General features: G+C 38.3%; 1 long non-coding RNA gene across 1 annotated transcript in view; it reads right to left on the bottom strand.

Moving 5' to 3' along the window:
- LOC135198141 (uncharacterized) overlaps positions 1 to 25,090 on the bottom strand; it is a 171,853-nt gene that overhangs the window by 146,000 nt on the left and 763 nt on the right. The window contains exon 2 of the long non-coding RNA XR_010310734.1: positions 12,679 to 12,750. This is a non-coding gene — a long non-coding RNA (uncharacterized LOC135198141). The remainder of the gene's footprint in view (positions 1 to 12,678; positions 12,751 to 25,090) is intronic.

Raw genomic sequence — 25,090 nt, 5'->3', positions numbered from 1 at the left:
TATATATTATATATATATATTCTATATATATATATATATATATATATAAATATATATATATATAATGATTGATCCTTCATTCTGTTAAAACATTGACATGCATTACTGAATAAGACCAGATAATCTTTTACAAAAAAAAAAAAAAAAAAAAAAAAAAGTGTCTTACTGAATGAGGACCAGATAACTTAAAAAAAAAAAAAAAAAAAAAAAAAAAAAAAAAAAAGCCCTCTATATGACCAGCTTCAAGAATATACAGATTCACTCTAACACTGGTACCGCCATTGCAACTATCATTGTTTTGGAGACGACCAAAGAACCTGGAATAAAGAAAACATCTCCTGATGAATTCAGTAATCCAGTGTAGTAGCTTGATGAAACCATCAATAATGAGTTAGCTGGATTGTTTGTGTGTTTGTTTGTATGGTGTTTTTACGTTGCATGGAATCAGTGGTTCTCCAGCAACGGGACCAACGGCTTTACGTGACTTCCGAACCACGTCGAGAGTGAACTTCTGTCACCAGAAATACACATCCCTGACGCCTCAATGGAATGCCCGAGAATTGAACTCACGGCCATCGAGGTGGCAGGCCAAGACCAAGCCGACCACGCCACTGAGACGCTTTCGGGATTGTTTGGCACATACTCTTTAATTTTGTCAATCACTCTGTGAACCAATACCCAAGTAGTAACTTGAGCCAGACCAGATGGAAATGAGGCAGGGCAGAGAAACGGTGAAGAATACTAACTCGAAGGAAAAAAATAGACTCGCTTTCTGGAAGGAGAGAGCGCGAGCACCCTTTTATCTAAGGAAGCGTTTAAAAAGAAAGACGGGGCCAACAGGACTTCTTAACGGATACAAAAAGGACTTGGGGTCATCTAAACAAATCTCCTGGGTTTGAAGGGGTGTCTGTCTGTCTGTCTGTGTCACCTTTAAAATAGCTGACTTGCCTTGTGTATTCCAAAGGAGGGAAGACCCAAAATATATAAATATAATATATATATATATATATATATATATATATATATATATATATATATATATATATATATATATAAATATATAATATATTATATATATAATATATATATATATATATATATATATATATTATATATATATAAAACTCTTTCTAAAAGCATCGTTGCTGAACAGGGAGCTACGACTTGAAAAAGAAAACAATGGACTCGCAGAATGCATCCCATTGGTAAAAAAAAAAAAAAAAAAAAAAAACAAAAAAAAAAAAAAAGAAGTCGGTGCCAAACGCTAGATACCGAAATACAATAGAGAGAGAGAGAGAGAGAGAGAGAGAGAGAGAGAGAGAGAGAGAGGCTATTTTCGTTATCTTTTCATTTAATTAATAGTTTTTTTTTCCAGGCGCAATGCTACCTAACCCCAGCCATTGGAAAACTTCGTGGCATCTTTGTTGCTCTGTAGATGATAGGATTATTTCCCAAATAACCCTTAACGACAAAGGTATGGGGAAAGATAAAGGGGGAAAGGGAATTGAAAGACTCAGCTTGTAGAATACTTAGACCCATATATGTGTGTTTTAAAGCACTGGGGAGCCCTTTCCACTTCAACGACTGGGGTATCCAGAGTAAAAAAATTAAAAATACCACCATTTTAATTGCTGTAACGTGGATGGGACCCTCAGTCCTAGTAAGCGCCTGCCAATTAACATGACCCACCCCATCATACATGCAAAAGAGGGCTCACCAGCAGTGAGTCAAATAGCCCCACACACGTTGCGCCATCAACTCGTTCTTTGCACACTCGTCAATCTTGGATACTGAGGTAGCTACCTCTTACTTGCTCTCATTGTCCTTCCTAACACTTCACTGAAAAGATATTTCACCAACCTACCATCGTCCATTCTTTCCACATAACCGAACCAGTTTAATTCACTGGGAAAGTATGGGGTTGAAAGGAGATACACTGCAGAAGGAAAAAACATACTATATACGTATATATATAATATAATATAATATAATATATATAATATATATATATATATATAATATATATATATATATATATATATATATATACATAGGAGAGAGAGAGAGAGAGAGAGAGAGAGAGAGAGAGAGAGAGAGAGAGAGAGAGAGAGAGAGAGTAGTTTTTCATACAATAAAGAGAGGCAGTACACGGTTAGAGATTGCACATGCTGCAACAGAGGTGTGTCTACCTTCCTTTTCATCCACAGGGAACGTGAGTGAATAAGGGCCCCATTACAATAAACAGTCAAACGTTTGCAGAAAAAAAAAGTAAATAATAAATAGTCGAGCTTTTCAGAAAGGGCTTCCCAACAAAGGGGCTTTTTAACGTACCATGCTTATGTAAAGTCCAAACAGGAAACTAAAAATGCTGGACGGGAATATAAAGCCTTTTGGCCTACCGTCAAATTGCTGATGTTGATAAAACAGAAGTGTTGAAAGGTGAAACGTACAGTTTGACAAAGGTACTGCATGACCAGAAAGTATCTGTGCGCACATCAACACAAAACTTCGTTTCACTGCAGTCTAGTAAGAATTCGTACGTAAACCAGCAAACACATACTCAATGTATCAATTTTATATATATATATATATATATATATATATATATATATATATATATATATATATATATATAGATACTTATGCTTAAAAATCCCAGGGGAGAAAGCGCTTGGCACTGACCTTCTGCCTGTCACACACACACACATACACACACACACACACACACACATATATATATAATATATATATATATATATATACTATATATATATATATATATATATATATATATATATATATATATATATATATATATATATATATTATATATATATATATATATATATATATATGATATATATATATATCTATATATATATATATATATATATAGATATATATATATAGCCTATATACATTGAACGATTTTCGTAAATTATCCACGAACAACTCGAGTACCAAGGCCGTAAGTGACGTCACAGCATCCACGTCATGAAACGGTAAGCCAATGTAAACAAATTTTGGTACAACATGCAAGCCTCACTGGGAGTTGCCAAAGAAAACCCCATCGTATGCTTTATTACTTCCTTTTTGAGTACAAAGTCTGTCAAGTATTCTTATCCATACGCTAAACCCTTCTTGGAAAACTGCTCTACTCTCTCTCTCTCTCTCTCTGCTCTCTCTCTCCTCTCTCTCTCTCTCTCTCTCTCTCTCAAGGAATACGTGACAAATGTTATGGGCGGAACTTTCTCGAGATTTCTAATTAAACTGGATAAGTGGGTAGGAGCGTCACACACTTAAGATGGAGAGGAGATGGGGGAGGGAGGGGGAGGGAGGGAGGGGAGGGGGGTGAGGGAGGGTTGTTTAAGGGGGGTGGGAGTGGGGAGGGGTTAATTTGGACGACGAAAGAGAAGAAAACTTACGTAACAGGAACATCAAGGCTCATCCTTATAAAGAGCTGACTCGGCATTTCAAGGGAAGAATTTAATATGTAGGTAGACACAGTGAATATTTATATGTACAGGCGAACACAGAGGAGGAATAGAGACAAGTCCCAAGCGCTGGGACCCACGAGGCCATTCAGAGCTGAAACGAAAATTGACATTAAAAAGGATTGAAAGAATGTAACAGGAGGAAAAGCTCAAAGCAGTTGCACTATGAAACAATTGTTAGGAGATGTTGGCGTGTAAGATGGAAGGAAGTGAATATGAACGGAGGTAGAGTAAAGGGAACGAAAAGGGGTTACAGCTAGGGGTCGAGGGGACGCTGGAAAGAATCTTCAGTAGTGCCTACAGTGATCCGCATGAGATGCATTGATGGACCTACCACAACCCGTCCCTCCTCCACCGGACCTAATGCTAACCTTTATGCCACCTCAACATATCTCCACGTTTCTAGCCTCTTCATTTCTCCTCACACGATACAATGATTATATACCAGAAGTCTACGAAAAAGGAGCTTTATTATACAGAAATTAAGGCATTACTTCAAGGTCACTGTACGCTAATTATTGGGATGGGGGGTGAGGGGCCGGTTGCGAATGGCTGGCACGAGTCACTCGTAGCCCATCGGATGCGTATGGATTTTGCTGACGCGTCCTGCCTCTGCATTTTCACGATGCGAGTTGAGAGAACGAGGAAATTACCTCTCAAACTTTCTTGGAGTTTTAAAATGTTCTTATCGCCATCAACAACTGAACCACGTAGGGGACTGGGTTGTGCCGCCAGTGCCCCTCATGCAGTGCACTGCAGGCATTACTTAAGGCGTATTGCAACGTGCCTTCGGCCCCTAGCTGCAACCCCTTTTGTTCCCTTGACTGTACCTCCTTTCATATTCTCTTTCTTCCATCTTACTTTCCACCCTCTCCTAAAAATTGATTCATAATGCAACTGCGAGGCTTTCCTGCGGTTGCCCCTTTCACTGTCAATTTCCGTTTCAGCGCTGAATGACCTCATAGGTCCCTGTGCCTGGCCTTTGGCATAAATTCGATAATCAGTTCCATTCACTCCACAACAACAACTTATCTTCATGGATCCTCACCCAGGATAACCATCTGGAAATGGACACTCGAATGTTGGCACAAATTCTGGAGGTTAAAAAATGCGTCAAGATACCACTTCTACTACGTTCTTTAGTTTATTATCTTCTCACAAGAAGCTAACAGACTTCTTTGCAAGATCTTTTTAATCAATTCGTTTACAAAGTAATTTGCTGACATCTTTATTAAGCAACTGCATCATCTAACTTGACTTCAATAACTATCTGTTTTACTTGTTATTGATGGAGTCCCGTGTCTCCAAGGTACATTCAGTGTGTGATATCAAGACTGGATACTACTGTTCGATGCAACATCGATTATATCCACGGAAGAGCAGATAAATCAATTGCAATCCATGCTTCCAAGTATAAGCCCTACCATCTCAAACCCCTAGATTATTTTTATGATAACCAGGCTACTTTATCGAATGACTCGGCGCACGTGGCATCCACAACTCGAAGACAACATCTATCCAGTCTTGGTTTTCTGTAAAAGAAAGCTATTGTGCCGGCTGTCAGTCCGTCCGCACCTGATCTTAAAAACTACCGACGGTAGAGGGCTGCAAATTGGTATGTTAATCTTCCACACTCCGATCATCAAATTCCCAGCAAAGAATATAAACATCTACTGATTCCCAGCAAAGAATATAAACATCTACTGATTCCCAGCAAAGAATATAAACATCTACTGATTCCCAGCAAAGAATATAAACATCTACTGATTCCCAGCAAAGTATATAATCATCTACTCAAAAAACATGTTTCAGGAAAGCAGACGGCAAAGAACGGGCAATCATGGAACAGATATTGAAAAAATTTTAACTTATCCATTTTCAACCTTTTATACGCTACACGACGAACGTCTAAGAAGGTGATTAAATTCAAGCAAAACTGATGCCCATTTATTCCATTTGCCAGCAATATAAAGTATAGGTTACTGTATATATATATATATATATATATAATAGTATATAATATATATAATATATATTATATATATTATATTTATATATATCTATAGATATATATACAATATTATATATATATATATACTATATAATATATATATATATATAATATAATATATATATATATATTACCAGTGTAGGCGGCTGAGTGAGAGACTGTTTATCGAAAGATGGAAAGTGTTAGCTTTTTTACTCACGATCCCAAGTTCAATATTTAGCGACCAAGCTAATACGTCAACATACAAGACCAGGCCCCTACCTCACCCCATCCGCCGACGGGACACTGAGTCCAGGGGTAGGGACCGGCACGAAACTAATAAAGCCAAGTGTTCGTGAAGAAGAGCGTTCGGCCTGGGGGAGAGGAAAGGAACGCAGCGCTATGCTGTCTGTCTCTATTTTTTAAAAAAAAAGGCGCCTCTTGAAAACAGGAAACAATATTATATATTCCAGTCATTCCGAGCTGATCCCTTGAAAGCGTGTGTTCTTCCACTGCCAATTCAAGTGTAAGACTGACTCTTCCTGTCACCTGATATCAGATACTGGTTTTATAAGAGATGGAACACGCTGGCAACCATACTCATGGAATAATAGACATCAATATAAATAAAAAATAAACTAAATACTTGGACCATCACTTTATGAAAAACTCCTTAAGTTTGCCATTGCTATGAAATTGAAGTTAGGTGCAATTCCCTTTTTGAACTGTTTTCGTCGCAAACTTTGAAGAATATTCGATACTCTGATAAAAACGCCCTCTTAGTACACACAATTCTGGGAACCATCAAGGAGAGCCAATCCTGCTTCCTGGTTACAAAATTGAGAAGGGTCGATTGCAATGGATTTAATGGTGACTGGAAGGCGTCCCTGTTCACCTATGTAGTTCGGAAGGAAAATCTCAAATTTCTTGCGGACAAGGCTCATATCCCTTGCGAACAAAGCTCACATTCCTTGCGAACAAAGCTCGAATCTCTTATGAACAAAGCTCAGAATTCTTGCGAACAAAACTCGAAATCCCTTGCGAACAAAGCTCACATTCCTTGCGAACAAAGCTCGAATCTGTCATGAACAAAGCTCAGAATTCTTGCGAACAAAGCTCGAAATCCCTTGCGAACAAAGCTCAAAATTCTTGCGAGCAAAGCTCAAATCCCTTGCGAACTACGCCGGTTGGAAAGCAACCCTTTCTCACGTAATGAATGAATTATGACAATAAGGTTTGAAAAGCAAGCACTACAGCCCTATCGACTTTCCAAAGTTGACGGCAGCGACGAGAGAAAGTTAAGCGTGACCTGACAGCAAGGTGGATTCAGAAAATAAATGAGATGAACTATAGCGATAAAAGAGTAAAGCTAGGAGAATGCCCAGAAGTCATAGTTAGAGAGGCTGAACAGCAAGATAGCAGAAGGGAAGTGGGAATGGAAGTTAAAAGGATGAAAAGAGGGAACACTCATTCTTTCGCAAACGTAGTTTATTTATGAATTTATGTATAGGAATGGAATGGAATATAAACTCAAGGCCAAATGCCAAGCGCTGGGACCTATCAGTTCAATCAGAGCTGAAAGGGGAAATGAAAGCTGTAAAAGGAGGAAAAAAAAAACTCGCAGTTGCACAATGAAACAATTGTTAAGAGAGGATGGGAAGTCAGATAGAAGAAAGAGAATATGAAGGGGGTTATAGTAAAAGGAATGAAAGGGGTGGCAGTTAGGGGACGAGGGGACGCTCAAAAGAATCTAATGTAATGCCCGTCATTCCCTACGGGCCAATTGATGCAGGTCCTTTATCAAATGAGATTGACGAGTCACCCCCCCCCCCCCCCCCCCATCTCCTACAACATCTGAAGGTTATGCACTCCCATACTAAGTCAACCGAGAGGAGAAATATCAAGTCCAAAACTGGCAGTGTTCAAGTTTCCAAAGTTATGATGATGCAATGTTTCGAGTCCTTCTATGCTGAGCCATTCATCGTCAGGATTGAGTTACAAGTGGTCATATGACGTATAAAATCAAATAGCTTTGACCCCTTACGCTAATAAAATTCTTGACCAGGTTTCAAGATTGTATATGAAAAAAGTAAACAAGTTAAGCATTACCATGATTAAGAAAATGAACCCTATTCCTAAGGAACAAGCCCACCAAAGGGGCCACTGACTTGAAATTCTTTAAGCTCCCAAAGAAAACGGCGCTCATTAGGAAGACGTAAGAGGAGGTCAAGGAGACCTATATTAAGGTAGCAATGCATTGCATCTTCGCAGGAACTTGTGAAGCTTAAATTGCACGACGCCATCCTCAGTTTGTTTGTTTGTATGATGTTTTTACGTTGCATGGAAACCAGTGGTTATTCAGCAACGGGACCAACGGCTCTACATGACTTCCGAACCACGTCGAGAGTGAACTGCTATCGCCAGAAATACACATCTCTCGCTCCTCAATGGAATGGCCGAGAATCGAACCAGCGACCACTCAGGTGTGACGCCAACACCATACCAACCACGCCACTGAGGCGCCATCCTCAGGGAGACTGGTGCGCAGTCCAGTCCATCGGTGTGAGAAATATATGACCTCTGGACCAGGGAAGTTCGACACGGAGGCGCATTTACTGTTTATTGGGGCGGCTGAAACATTATTGTTCAGTAACCTGTACCTTTTGGTTAGTTACAGTGATAAACAGTTACCTTATCCTTTCGACTATATATAATATATAATATAGATATATATATAATATAAAATATTATATATTATATATACTCTATATATATAATTAGATATATATATATATATATATATATATATATATATATATATAGCTTGAAACTTACAGTAGAGTAGCATTGTCAAGGAACGAATGAAACTGTATTACATTCGATCCTGACAACGTCTCAGTAGAAAAGCGCTTGGATTTCTGCCTATCATTTTCCTGTGGTATTCGCTTCATTATATATATATATATATATATATATATATATATATATATATATATATATATATATATATATATATATATATATATATATATATATTCTGTTCACACAGAATTCCATCTAACAAGTATATTTACGTGAAGAGCAACGCGTTATATTTAAAAAAAAACAAAAAAAAATCTGGTACTACGTGGGAAGAAGAAAAAAAAAAAAAAAAAAAGAAACTTCTCAAACCCCAATGGACTTTGCGAAATGATTTCGCTGACCCAGCCGAGCACAGCAAAGTGCCGCAGAGAGATGCCACCAGTTGCCGTTGAACGGTAAAGGTTAAAGGTATCCCGAGCAGACTGGAACCAAACAAAAGCAAAATGTAATACAAAGGGAACGTATTTTAAGTAAATGTTTGATAGGTGCATGTTCACGTATAATATACACATATACTTATAATATATATATATATATATATATATATATATATATATATATATATAATATATATATATATATATATACACGTGTGTGTGTGTTTGTGTGTGATATAAAAGTCCCATTAAAACACTATACTTTGGTTCTCTGTTTGTATAGTGCTTTTACGCTGCATGGAACCAGTGGTTCTTCAGCAACGGGACCAACGGCTTTAGGTGGGGAACTACCGAACCACGTCGAGAGTAAACTTCTATCACCAGATATACACCTCTCTCGCCCCTCCAGGGTGCAATGCCCGAGAATCGAACTCGCGGCCATCGAGGTGGCACGCCAGCACCATACCAACCACGCCACTGTAAAACCCTATAGGACTATATTTCGGTGGACTGACTTCCACCCTTATCAAGTAGTAGGCCACCAAAATATAGTCCTTACCTTATTTAAACAACTATGTTTGAATGTGCTTTTTTATACTTGCGACATATCCTGTTTTAACAGAAGAATTTAATCACACACACACAATATATATATATATATATATATATATATAAATATATATATATATATATTATATATATATATACACATATGTATATATATATATATATATAGATATATATATATACATAGGTATGATATAGATATATATATATATGATATATATATATATATATATATGTATATATATATATATATGAGTATATATATATATATATATATATATCTATATAGTTCCCTAACAGCAGATAACTCCTGGGAAGTGAACGCAAAAATCACTTCAAAAGTCGTATTTCAACTTCTGAATCATAAATGTACGTATATTTATAAATATTTCACCGGTTTCATGCACCTACTTACGCAGAAAGCTCACCAACGTACAGTACGTCAAGTCTACCTATCATACATACACGATAGCATATTCACATCAACCGTACCTTTGATGTACAGGCCAGTCCCTTACGACGCCCTGATGGCTGTGATTCACATCACCGGCATTTGATGTCTAGGCCAGTCCCTTACGACGCTCCTGATTGGCTGTTGATAATCCACTCACAGGACTGGAAACTCTCAACCTCTCGGGAGTTCACATGGGTAGGATCTATGTTCCACTTCTACTGAGGGACACGTCTTTCAAAAGTATCCCTCGGCAGAGGTGGAACATACATTCTGCCCATGTGAACTCTCGAAAGAGACTGAGAGTTTCCAGCCCTGTCACCTGTGAGTGGCTTATCAACAGCCAATCGGGAGCGTCGTAAGGGACTGGCCTAGGCATCATATGCACGGGTGATGTGAATCTCCTATAGCCTATGCTACTTACCTCTTTCTTGGACGCACACTTTCTCCATTCATCCAGCATTTACTTACTCTGTCTTTCTCTTCCCTTCCCTCTTGATACGTCCAGTTATACACTCGTTTCCCCCACCCGTTACCCTCCAGTCTTACCTACCACATAATCAAACCAACTTAGAAGTCAGAACACTGAAAGAGCCATTCGCATCCACCTGCTATCATTTACATTTTCTTCCGAACATTATATGAAAACAATGTATTTATTCTTATATCATCCGTATAAACAATCACAACTCAGGGATTTGCAACTCACGGTTTTCTCATTTTGCAGGACACTTTCAGCATCTGTGCGTGGATTTTGCAGTTGCATCACTGTCCAATAATTATGATAACATCGGCTAACACCAATCGTCCCACACACCATTCATGATCCACTTTGCACTTCCCTATAATCTCATTTCTCTGATCTCTCTCATCACTTCATTCCAAGAAACTAAACATTATTTGTTCTCTCACTCCCCTGGCAACATCATATAAAATGCTCGTCGTAGTCCCGCAGCCAGGACCATTGAGATGCAACGAACGAGATGCCGACTGTAACCCATACTGGTATTTAGGAGTAAACAATTGTAAACTGTGAAACTGACCGTCTGTCGAAAATATATGGGTGGCTTACCTAACAAGCATCACTAATTGCTTGTTAGATTTTGGGTCTAGATCCAATATATGAGATACCAGATGAAACTAATATATAATATATCTGCAGACTCTACTGATTATAGAATGACCAGTGACAGACACTTTGAAGGGTGGGTTCCCTCTGACAGACGCACTGAAAAGGGAGGGCTAATTGGATCTAGATCCAACTTAGGAGATACCGAGTAAAATTTAAACTACAATAGCACTGCACATCCTAGAATACTGTGGTGGTAATAACAGACATTTTAGTGGGTGGTTACCCCCTGACAGACACCCCACAACGAGTGGGGAGGGGGAGGGGGAGGGTGAGACAGGATCTGCATCCCAACATTGTAGATACCAACTAAAATTTGTACTACAATTGCACTGCACATCCTAGAGTACTGTGGTGATAATGACAGACATTTTAGCGGGTGGTTACCCCCTGACAGACTCTCCCTCCCCCTGTGTCTGTCAGGGGGTAACCACCCACTAAAATGTCTGTCATTACCACCAATCTACTTTAGGATGTGCAGTGCAATTGTAGTACAAATTTTACTTGGTATCTACAATTTTGGAGTAGAATCTGTCTCCCCCTCACCCTCACCCTCCCCACTCGTATTGGGGTGTCTGTCAAGGGGTAACCACCCACTGAAATGCGTCATTATCACCACAGTACTCTAGGATGTGTAGTGCAATTGTAGTACAAAGTTTGGATGCAGATCCTCTCTCCCCCTTCCCACTCGTTGTGGGGTGTCTGTCACGGGGTAACCACATACTAAAATGTCTGTCATTACCACTGTAGTACTCAAGGATGTGCAGTGCTATTGTAGTGTAAATTTTACTTGGTATCTCCTAAGTTGGATCTAGATCCAATTAACCCGTTCCCCCCCTCCCCCTTTTTTTTTCAGTGTGTCTGTCGAGGGGAACCCACCCTACAGATTGGCTATCACTGGTCATTCTATAATCAGGAAAGTCTGCAGATATATTATATATTAGTTTCATCTGGTGTCCCATACCCTGGATCTATACCCAAAATCTAACAAGCAATTAGTGGTGCTTGTTAGGTAAGCCACCCACATATTTTCAGCAGACGGTCAGTTTCACAGTTTACAATTGTCTACTCATAAATACCAGTTGGGGTTACAGTCGGCATCTCGTTCGTTGCATCTCAATGGTCCGGGCTGCCGCTCTATCGGTTTCTATCATACAATCTCAAAATTGCTCTCAACGTGTATCCTCCGTGAGCACACGATGTCTCCTCGGATGGGCTAATCCTTGTAACTCCACGCTCCATTGGTCAGTTACTCGAGTACCTAATATCTTCTACTACTTGCGCCTTGACAGGCGTCAACTTCTTGAGTCCCCCCCCCCCCTCCTTTACTACCCATTATATACAGAAGCCTTCTAAACCTGACATTAACCATTCCAGTCTTACATCGTCCTGTCCTGCATCAATGTAATCCGCTGCATTTAACAGACATTGAAAATGGTGACTATCGGATCAAGACTGTGTTTTCTTCATACAACACTATTTCATTTAGCTATCTCAGACGAATCGTCATTTTCTCTCTGCATATATTTAAATGTACTGCACATCTAGTATAAACGTACGTGGCCATGAGGCTACCGAAACACCGAAGCACAATCTGTCTAAACCTAAGGGTCACTCCAATGAAGGGATGTTGTCTTTACACTTACCATCTATCACTTTCCCCGCAAAGTGAACGATTCAAATGGTGCGTCGGTATAGCCACACTTCAAAGATGAATGAACATGGTATAATCACACTCAAATGACGAATGAACATAACTTCAAACAACACACGTACAGCAAAAGTTATTATGTAGTTGGTGTACTTACCTTTCTGCGCAGAGTATCTCTTGACATCCATTCATCTTTGAAGAACGAAAGTCGTCTCTTGCAACATCACAGCTGTGGCCAAATACAAATAAATAAATAAATAAATAAATAAAGGTCCTACGACTTTGGATTATAAATATCCGTGTGTCTGTATGTACGTATATATATATATATATATATATATATATAATATATATATATATATATATATAACAGGGAAAATCCCTAACGAGGTCAAATGACGCTCGTTTAAACAAAATGCAACAAAACATCTAATTGGTAACATAACCTACCATTGTTCCGTTGAATGCCTTCTCTGGAGTTGGCTGACAGTCAAACTAGGCTAAGGCAAACTCTCGTGGTTACAAAAATATACTTTTTATTTCCCAAAATTGGCTAACATGAGAATGGAATAAAATTAATTAACCCTGACTCAAAAAGAAACTTTAAACTATCATATTCCTCTCAAAATCATATTTAATAAGTACCCCCTCTTCCCTTAATTGTCCAAACATTCATAGTTTATTAATAGTCAAAATCAGTCAAGAGAAACCCATAGGTGACTTCGAATCCATCTGAAATAAATACACCATAATTATGACACCATAAAAACATTAAAGTTCGTCAATAAAGAAAGTGTGCCTCACCTCACTTCCCTTTTTCTAGACTCTATCAACCAAAATCAGTGAGTGCCCCCTTTGCAACTTTTGCTTCAGATTATGTCATTTTCTGTTCATTACGAACACACTCACCGATTGGCACACAAGAGGCATGCACGCTACACACATGAAACTCGTGATCTTCGAAGCGCGTCATTGACCCCAAGGTGCACTGGTAAGCTATCCTGGTTGTTTTTTCATTTCAGCATCTTCGAGGAATCCAGCGTTTTGCATCTGTCTCTAACCGGCAAGAGATAAGGTTAACAACCCGATTATTGTTTGTATACTATATATATGTAAATATATACTATATATATAATATATATATATATATATATATATATAATATATATATATATATATATATATATAGTGTGTGTGTGTGTGTATATATATATATATATGGATATATATATATATATAGATATATTTGTTTGTTTGTTTGTATGGTGTTTTTACGTTGCATGGAACCAGTGTGTTATTCAGCAACGGGACCAACGGCTTACGTGACTTCCGAACCACGTCGAGAGTGAACTTCTATCACCAGAAATTCACATCTCTCACTCCTCAATGGAATGGCCGAGAATCGAACCCGCGACCACCGAGGTGAGAGGCAAACACCAACCAACCACTCCACTAAGGCGCCTATATATAGTATATGAGTTATATAGGAAGTTTTATCCTAAACGAGGATTTGAAAAAATAAAACAACTACTACTTTAAAAAACAGCATTTACTGAAAACACGCATCTGTCTTTTAAAGCCCAAGCAAAGATTAAACAAACAGGGAAAAAAGGAGATTCAACTCTCATCATGTGAAAGGGGCGAAGATAAAGTAGAAGGAATGAAAGATACTACAGGCCATTACACCCTGGCGAAGAGATAAGCGTGGGATACAAAGGTTATAAATGTGGACGGCACACCGGATGTCAATTTGCAAAATGAATTCGCAGTTCAGTAAACTTCAGTCTTACTGAGAAGAAAGCTTTCAAAATTAACCCAAGCTAAGCTATTGCAGAAATATACTCTGCGAATACACATAACTGTCATGCGGACCAACTTTAAAATAAAACTTAATTTCACTCAGTCTAAGTGTAGTTTAGTTGGTCTGCTGAATAAAGTTTTTCCGTTTCACCTTTTTCCTCCTATTCTGCGTCATCTCGGTAATGCCTACATTTATGCATACACACTCACCTATATATTATCATTTTCCGTGGTAGACCAAGAGAGATGATAATAGCTACAACAATTAATGCCACATTCATACTTAAACTGCCGAATCCTGGATGAAGCTTTTGCATTCATTCCACAGCATTAACCACTTCACACCCCTACACAGAAGGCTCACCAGCTGTGTGACAAACGCTCCTGCACTCTATCCAATGTGCAATCTTGTGATGCCTGAGTATGAAGGTAGGGTACTTCATTTCCATTCCAATAACTCTTTTAACACCATCTATCCAACCTTCTCTACGTATCCCCCTCCTTCCTAACCCGTCTGGATTTCAAACTGCTTTCAGCAACCTTTCATCCTTCACTCTTTCCACATTAACAAACTATCTCAAACATACTCTGACCGATCCTTTCACATACACTAACCTTTTTACTACTTCTACATTATCAACATATTTCCCTTCTATCATAATACCCCATTAACTGCATTAATATGTTCAAAGGAGGTGCAATTACATCCAAAATGGAGTTATCCAATTAGTTAATAAACTAACATAGGAAAAGTTACCAAAAAATTTATTGAACCCTGACTATGCAAACATCAAGTTAATAAACATAAAAAAACAAGAAAAATATGTATATATTAATTCAATTAAAAACGTACCCATTTTACATAAATAATCACCCGAAAATATGACACAGTTTTCTCATTCAAAAACCTTGCTACAATAACCTAGCCTTTCAAAACTAGTACATATTCAAGATCAAGTAACTGTATCATCACACACAGGCAATCTATCACTGTAGTAATGAATGTTATGTAAAATAAAAACACATTGACTAGGTTAGCCACAAAAAATGAACAACGGAAAGCAATCTCAGTGGAACACCATGCTATGCTAGACTACCCTGTTATTTGGATTTTCCACTGGACCTCTTTTCTGTGCACAGTACGTAAAGTATGTACACTGCGATATCAAAAGCAACCCATATGTACACAATACCTCTTAGTGCCTGCAAGTGATCATAAGTCAGTAATTGTAAATGTTGAAAACCATGACCATTTAATAGCATCAGGGATAATCTACAGACAGAGGCACCTGACTTTGGGGTGGCTACTGAAAGCGGTAAGGATGCTATGTGCTTTGCAGGCCTTGCTGAACTTGGGCATGACAGGAGGTGGCCGGTCAGTCATTTACCCTTTATGTACAACTTGCCTAAGGAAAGATGCTATCAAATTTGACCTCACTGGTCAGCAGCCAAGCATGAGTTCATTGCATCTCTCTCTCTCTTAATCAGCCACAGTTTATCAGGACTACCTATTACTCTTGCAACGTGGCATCAAGACACTCCTAGGGATTTCCTTCCCATTCTGATACATAGGTTACTCATTCTTCCTTAGGTGTGTACCTAATAAGCTGTGCCTATAGACTATAGTTGATTCACATCACTGGTGCATCTGATGTCTAGGCCAGTCCCTTACGGAGCTCCTGATTGGCTGTTGATAAGCCAATGACGGGCTGGAAACTCTCAGTCTCTCTCAAGAGTTCACATAGGCAGGATGTTTGTTCCACCTCTCCTGAGGGGTATGTCTTTCCAAAGCATCCCTCAGGAGAGGTGGAACATACATCCTCCCTATATTAACTCTCTCGAGAGACAGAGTTTCCAGTCCTGTCGCTAGCTTATCATCAGCCAATCAGGAGCGTCGTAAGGGACTGGCCTAGACATCAAATGCACGGCTGATGTGAATTTACTATAGTATCTCAACATCCGAAGTTATGATATTACCTATACAGGTTAGTCAGTGCAATTCGATCTAGCCTACTAGGGTAAAGCATCACTGTGCGTGCACTTGCATTGAAGTTTGTCAACAAAATGAGATATATGAAACCGCCATACGAACTAAAATAAGCATGTGAGCAGTTTTGAAATCTAATATGGTGTGGTCTCGTCTCGCGGAGACCAGGCATACACTGATGGACATGTCCTTCCAAGCCTTCCCAGCGTTAATTTGAACAATTATTTGCGTATCTATGTAACGTTCATTGCTTTTACTCAATATTGCAGTTGTAATCAGCACAATAAAACATTTTGTTGCCTATATTAGTGAAAGTATGAGATGTCTTATTCTTGCGATCATGTTTTGAACTGAAATGCATTTTTACTTTGTCATCGGAGGTTTTATCCTTGCTGCCATCACAAATGAAACTGTGCTTATTTGATTGTAATTTTACACATTTCGTTCTTAATTCACTCCAAATTCAACTCAAAATACGGGAGCTTGTTCACAGCAGGAATAATTTTGTATGTCGGGCAGCCAGAATCCACGTGTCGAGCAGACGACGGGTTAGTGAATTGTTTGACAAAAAAAATGGCTTTTTTTGCTAGCCCTTTTCATTTATTTAAGTCTACATTACTATTTTGACTTTGAAATTTTTTTTTTTAATTTTATGGCTGAAATTTTAAAAATGATAAAATTTGCTTAAAATTTTAATAATTGTACGGATGAAACAAATGTAATCTTTAATGCGTGCTAGGGATGCTAGTCATCGTTCCCAACGCCAATGCCTTTACAAACTGTTTCCATGAATTCTAGATGTCATAGTAATGCAATAATAATAAAATTGCTCAAATATTTATGTATGTATACATATATATATATATATATATATATATATATATATATATATATATATATATATATATATATATATATATATATATATAGTATATATATATATTACAAATATATACGTAAATCACTTCCACTGTTTTTTGTAAGTCTTATCCCAAGTTTGGAGGGTAAACACAAAACACAACTGGCAACACCGTAGCTATATTACAGCAAAACTGATGAAATTTGTGTCAGGAATCTGGTTATTTTTACAACAACAAATATTTTTAAATGAATACGTGATAAAAAATATGCAATTCATAACCTTATTCTGGTCTTTAACTAGGTTCCTGGTTCCTAGGCGCTCACTCCACAAACACAGTTGCGGGCACACTACACTATGAGGTTCAAAGCTTTTACTTTTACCCAAACTCCCTTCATATCTTCTTCTTTATAAGTGAGGCAGAGCCGTGTTACTTAGCTTTGACATCCATCGCTTTCCAGGCTAAGAACATCTTAATTTTGAGGGCTATCCTTATATATTCTCCCAGTTTTCTGTTAGGGGATAAGTGTCCCTAAATTTATATCTTATCTGCTTTTGTAGTAAATTGACACGTCGAATAAATGTTAGGTTGTGTCCATCCCCACTCTACATATTTCACAGTCCTCGTCATGAAATTTGCCCCGGAAGTTGGCCTTTAAGTTCAACATATTCAGTCTGGCTTTCATAACGATACAGGCATCCTTGTTCCAATTCCCTATGTACTTGTTTTCCTCGAAGTCGTCTATGAATCTTAGCTTCTTCATTTCTTTCTCTTTTCTCTCTAAGTCACTTGGATATCTTTGATTAATTTTTTTCTTTATTTCCTTTTTCAGTGCTGCTTTGGATATTCTCTTAGTCCATTAATTTCTATATCATATTTGGTGCATTTGTTCACCACACTTTTTGTCCAACATTGCCCATATGGGGCTCTTAACTGATCTTCAACTATTTCTTTTACTAACCTTTTCTCCTCCGAATTTATTATGTTGTGGAAAAACATTAACTTCTTATATTCAATTCTGTTGGCTACTGGCCATATGCCGGACTCAGCTATAATTCCCCAATTAATACGGACGCGTGCATTAGGTTGTTCATACATTCCTCGGAGGATCCTATATTGCATTTTCTCTAGCGTATTTAATTCATTTTCCGTTACGTTACTCCACGCCTCTATGTTGCAAATAAGGTTGGTACAACTACTGTTTCATAGATCTTTTTCCTTACTTCTAGTGCCATGTTTCCTACTTTGTTAACATCCTATCTTCTGATTTCTCTTAGTAGGTACTCAACCTTTTGATTTCTCATTTTAATACTTTGCTTCCTTTGAGCCATTCAGTGTGTACCATTCTCCTAAGTACTTATATTCTTTCACGCTACTAATTGGGCCATTTTTAAGTTTTGTTTTTATTTGTACATCTGATTTCTTTGCTTTTTTATCTATTACTAGCACTGCTGACTTACTTGGCTTCGTATTAAATGTAAATTTCTTAAGCCGCTCTAGGCTACGGCAGTTGCAAATTGCCATTTCTACTCCTTCTTTCCTGCTTGTGGGGAACATTATATCATCAACAAATATTAGGGACTCTATTGCTACGTTTCTTATGAGTGTTACATTCTTCCTGCTTAAATCTTTTACTCTGTCAGTCACTATGCTGCATAGCTTTGGGCCAAAAAGGGTTGTACCTTGCCTCACATTTTCTGTTACGTCAATGTGTCAGTTTCTCCCGCTGGGGCATCTTATGACTGCTTTGCCATTTTCATTCATTTTCTTATCAACCATGCATCTTTCCATCCTATCATTTTCCCTATCTCTTTGATGCAGTCCTTCAGATCCAGTTTGTCAAAGCATTTATACGCATCCCAAAACCATATGTACGTAGGGGCTCCTAACAGTGAGTTGTAGTCAATCACTGCGTTTAAGGTTAGCAGGTTGATCAAAATCTGTGGATCTTCCCTCTATGCCACCACATTGGAACCGGCTTATCTTCTGGTTTAACTCATCCTTCGTTATTTCCATCCTCACTTTTTCAAAATACCTTGCTTATGTTACTTGTAATGAATCCATCCCTCTCTTGTTGTTCTAATTCCAGTTTGCTTCCTTTTTTATGCAGTGTATATTTTTCTTTTTCCCATTCCATTCATCCGGAGTGTTTAACTCCTCTTCAATGTCTCCAATTAAGAGTGCCAGACTTTGTCATTTCTGGACCCAAACTTTTTAAATTATATTACTTATATCTTGACAGTCGGGGGTGTATTTATTCTTCAGGTTCTTTACTGCTTTTTCTACATCTTGAATACTAGACTTTTGGATTTTTTCCGTTTTTCCTGTCCCACATGGACATCCATTTCTGGTACTGGAGGTTAATTTCATCTGCTAGCCTACTGATTTCATCTTAGGTTTATCTAATATGAATAGATCTTTATAGTATTGTTCATATCTCTTTTAATTTCTTCAACATTATATACTTTCCCTTCCTTGATTCTTACTGCCACCACATTATTTGGTTTCGTACCGTCAAGTTTTTTTCTTGAAGTTCCAAAAGGCTGCTCCCATGTACTCCCCCTTTGATTTTGGATTTTATTTCAGCTGCTGTCTCCTTTATTCTAATGCCACCTTCCTTCATTTTTTCTCTAATAATGTATTCACTTATTAATTTCTCTGTACCTGCCATATCCTCTTCTTTTCTGTACTAATGAACTTTTTCCCTTCCTTTTTTATTCTCCTTCTAGCCCTCATTAGGTCTCTTAATACTCTTGATTTGTTCTTTTTCCCTTTGGTTTTTTTTCTTACATTATCAATATCTTGTCCAGTTCTGTTTGCCATTTGGTGTATTCTGTTTTATTGGACCATTTTCTCTTGCTATTTCTACCAAGGCTTGCCTGTCTTTGTAATCTTTTCAGCTTTTCTTATGTCTATCACACATTTTCCACTCTTGCTTCCTTCGCATACTATCCTCCAGTTCATGACAACTCTACAGCACAGTGCGTCAGTTTCAGAGGGATATCCTGTATGGAGTTTATGTCTTTTGTTTCATCTATTTCCATTACCTGTACTCCTCCTCTCTTCTTTTCCCTATCATTACATAGTCGATAATAGACTTCTGCATATTTTGTATTCTTGTCCATGTTCCAGTGCATTTTCTATGATTATTTAATAACATTAGTTTGTTTTGTTTGATTAGGTTCAGCAGCGCTTTTCCTCCCTTAGTCACTTCTTCCTTATTGTTGGAGATGACTTTCCCTATTTTGCAGTTGAAGTCTCCCAGGATCATTACTTTTTCCTTGTTTTCCTCTGCATTATTTATTTCATCTTTTATTGAGGAGTACATACTTATCAGCTGGTCATTTTTGCACTTATTTCCTGCGGGGCATATATAACACCTAACCTTATTTTGTTGTGCCGTTATTGATACTTACCCAGACAGCTTCATGTTGAGTTTGGTTTTTTTTTCTTCTTTAGTTTTGTACTGTGACACCCCCTTGCCAGTTCATTCTTAATTCCTATTAGGACACCTCCTCCATTCCCACTCCTATTGTTTTGGAACACCTTGTAACCAGTTATTTCCGCATATTCATTTTCGTGGAGGTGAGTTTCTGTTAGGCACATTATTACTGGGTCCACCTTCTCTATTATTTCTTTCAAGGAGTCTAATTTTGACTTGATGCCCCTAATATTTACATAATATTCCACAGTTAGTGTATAGTCGTTTTTTTCTTTATACTTCTTCTTGTCTTTTTACTATTGTATTTAGTCTTACTTGCCCCTATCCCTACTGACTTCTCCCTATGTATGGTCCACTCATGTTGGACCCCATGGGGTTTCTTACTACTTCTGCCCATGACACTGGGTTTGGCATCTCTACTTGTGTATTCCTCATTTCTAAAAAAATGTACCTTGTTAGCCACTGCTTCCATTCTCTCTTTTAACCTATCCATTTCAGTTTTTACTTTGTATTTTCTTGTGGTTTTCCATCCCTGGCTACTCCTTCCAAGGTTTTGTGTGCTGTAGCACCTGAAGCGGCATCCCATTTCATTCCATGGACAAGGTACCTTATTTTTAAAAAACCTACACATATACTGCTCATCCTCATCTCTGCTTGATCCTTTATTCTGGCTCATAGTCAACGTGTGTCTCACTTTTGGGTACCTTTCCTTTCCGTATATCATAGGCCCATTTCGGCTTCTGATTCTGTGACTGTATTTACAGTTGCTTCCATATTTGTAGTGACCCTCTTTGAACTACCTACATTTCCATTCTTTAGCCTCCTTCAGTTTCCTCTTATCATAGTCCTATTCTGGGTAATATATCTGTGATTACATTTACAGTTCCTGCCATATTTGCAGTAACCCTCTTTGTAGAACTTACATACTGTCCTTTGGCTTACCTCTTTTCTCTCCTGACTATTTTGTGATCTTTTATAGATTCTGCTATTCCACTTATGCTGGTAATCACAAGACTCTCCTTTCTTACACTTTCCTGCTCTAAAGAACCTGCACTCAGCTATTGTTAGCCTATCCTTATCTTAAGATGCACTTTGATTTTCCCCTGATTCTTTGGTTTCTTTCAATTCCCTCCGTTGATCTTGTTCCCGTTCATGGCTTCGCTCTTTGGGCCATTGCTCGTCATCAGCGCTAGGTAGGTTACTTTCTGGTCTGAACGTTATTTTAGTCGGCCTTTCTATGGGTGTACCTGCTTTGTTTTCCATATCCTTCACTAAGTTTTCAATTAGGGTTTTTAGGTCTTCTATGAGACTCCATTGATTACTGACTGTCCTCCTGTTTTCTACAATCTACAATCTCCTTTGAGTAATTGTAGTTCATCTTCCATTAATTTGTTTTCCTTTTTTACTTTCTCTGCATTTTTTATTCCATCATACACCATTTTTTCCAAATTCTTGTTGATCTGGGATTTGTCCTCTATCTCCTTTCTCATAGCAATTACCTCATCCTGGCTTACAGACCCTTTTTGTCTGTACCCTCTCTTACATTCTACACACAACCCAGTTGTTTCTTCCTCAACAGCAACTCATGCAGTACCAGTATAAACCTTTTACTTTTTCTGTCATTTTGATGACCTCAAGAAATTCTTCATTTGAGGCTGGTTAGGCCTGAGTTTCCATCTATACATTGAATGCAGAACCATTTTTTGCATTTGTCACCTCTGCACATTCCTCTGGGCCTAGCTGGACCTTGTATTGTCCACACGGGCAGGTGACTCCTCCCTATCATTTCGTCCTTCTGGTGGACGTAGCTAAAAAATCATCGCCATTGTCAAAATCTAATAGTTTACTATTTTCATCTAACAGGCCTACTTTTGAACTTTCTTTGATGTCTAACAGGGAGACGTCATTCTCTCTAAAGTGTTTTCTGTTACTTCTTTTAATTTGCTTTTTCTGAAGGTTTGACATGCCTACTACCCTTGGCGTTCGTTGTAACTTCAATTTTCATGACTTGTTGTTTACTACCCCCTTCCGCCATCTTTGTTTCCCTGACACCCTGGATGTCTCCACCAACAACACACCTGTACCTTACCTTCTAATCCCGATCTGAATTCTCCCTCTACTAATTATTTAATTTACATAACTCCTCCCGCTAGCTGTTTTGACATTCATAAAACTGGCGTACCCACTTTTAATTTTTAGAACAAAAAAAACTGTGTTATGTGGAGCAATACGCTTCAAACGATCATCAACATCAGGAAACTCCAAGGCTCATCTAATTATTTAAATGTGATCTACCGCACTCTTCTTCTTCTTCCCGAATAAATGACATTTTCCCGGCCAGAGCCGATACACCTCGTCATTTAAGATTGTTGTGAATAAAGTGTCCCAGCGTCTCTCGGTAAAAGTGGTGTGCAGATTTAGCACAGTTAATTTAAAGTTTATGGACACAAGTGACTCCACAAATACCGAAATGGCGTCAATCTTGTACACGTAAGGTGTTATAAGTAAAATTTCGAAAGCGCCATGGAGTTTGCATCACACATGGCTAGACTTTCATTCTGTTTAACCAGAAATTATAGCATTATTTTGTGACTTGAAAGAAAACACTTACTTCGAGAGGAAAGTAGAGGTCTCGATCTGTTGTTTCCACGCTGGTTGGGTTATGACTGGAAGTGCTAAAGTTATTTTTTGGGAAAGTGTCCGCGCAGCAGTAGTGTCCACCTGTCCGCACAGCAATGCATTACCCTATACTGTTTAACACAATGCATTACCCTATACTATTTAATGTTTCCATGGCTTATTCCGATGCGATTCCAACAAATTCTACACAAATTTTAATTGTTAGCTTTCACTAAGGTAAACAACCAAGTGGACTGGCCAACTCACCAACTACCGAGGTTTTGGCCACCCTCCGAAAAAGTACTTTAACACTCCTGACACCGGAGATGGTCATCAGTCATGAGTTGTTGGTGGTGATAGCAGGAGCTCAAGACCTCTACTCTCCTTTCAAAGTAAGTATTTTCTCCAAAGTTAGAAATTAAGGCCATATTCTAAGATTTAAACAAAGGGTAATGAAAAGGGTTTGTTTGTTTGTATGGTGCTTTTACGTTGCATGGAACCAGTGGTTATTCAGCAACGGGACCAACGACTTCGAGAGTGAACTTCTATCACCAGAAATACACATCTCTCACTCCTCAATGGAATGGCCGAGAATCAAACCCGCAACCACCAAGGCGGGACGCTAATACCATACCAACCACGCCGCTGAGGCTAATGAAAAGGGTGGCCAACGCAGTGCCCACAACCCCAAAACGCTTTCAAAATTTTTACTTACAATTAAAACACTTTAGAAGATTGAAGCCATCTCAATGTTTGTGGAGTCGCTTATGTCAACAAACTTCCCATTTCCTGTGCTAAATCCGCACACCACTTGTACCCATAGATGCTGGGGCACTTTCATCACAACAATCGTAACCCGACCTCTAACCAGCACTTATGGAAGGGGACTAGGTACTTATCGAAGGGGACTACGGCATTCTTTGCGGCCTTTTGCGCTCTTCAATTGTTTATCAGTGTTGTCAATTGGTATGTGTTTACCCTCCAAACTGGGTAGAAGACTTACACAAAACCGGGGAAATAAGTGAAATTAGCGTATCTATTTGTAGTATATACATATGCATATTATGGCAATTTTATCATTACTGCATTACTATGACAACTAGAATTCGTGGAAACAGTTTGTAAATGCATCGGCGAAGGTGTGACGCTCCACTAGAGGCAATGATGAGTCATTTTTCCTCGTGTCATCTGCTCATAAGTAAACATCCGAAATATTTGTAATTTTTCAATTTTTCGGGGCTAATTTGGTTGCAAAAATGGGATAATAGACATGAATTAAATAAACATTTTGAAGTAAAGTTAAACTAAATAATGAGTAAAGTAAACAATTAAGGGAGTAAAGCTTTGCACCTCATAATTAGTGTTGTCGTCTGCTGCTCGTAACTGTGTTTGTGGAGTGAGTACTTAGGAACCAGGAACAGCAACATGGTTCAAGTGCAATGTGGAGTGAATTAAGACCAAAATGTGTATAATTACAATCAAATAAGTGCTGTGGAGTTTCAGTTGTGATGGCAGTAAGGATAAAACCATCATTACAAGGTAAAAATGAATTCAGTTCAGACCAAAACCCCGGGAATAACAAGTTTCATACTTTCACTAATATAGGCAACAAAATGCTGATTACAATTGCTGATTACAACTGCAATCTTGAGTAAGATCAATAAACTTTACATATAGGTATACACTAACATTGTTTAAATGAGTGCTGGGAAGGCTGGGAAAGATGGTGGATTGTCTGTGGTTAGAACAGCCAGCCACACGATTGCCGCCATATTGGATTTCAAAACTGCCTTGAAAACATATTTTACGAAGAGCTCACATGCTAATTTTAGTTCGTAGCTATGGGGCTTTCATACCTAGG

Source organism: Macrobrachium nipponense, chromosome 21 (genome assembly GCF_015104395.2).
Source record: "Macrobrachium nipponense isolate FS-2020 chromosome 21, ASM1510439v2, whole genome shotgun sequence".
Classification (NCBI taxonomy): domain Eukaryota; kingdom Metazoa; phylum Arthropoda; class Malacostraca; order Decapoda; family Palaemonidae; genus Macrobrachium; species Macrobrachium nipponense.
Note: the sequence above shows the minus strand (reverse complement) of the source record. Positions and strands in the feature narration are given on the sequence as shown.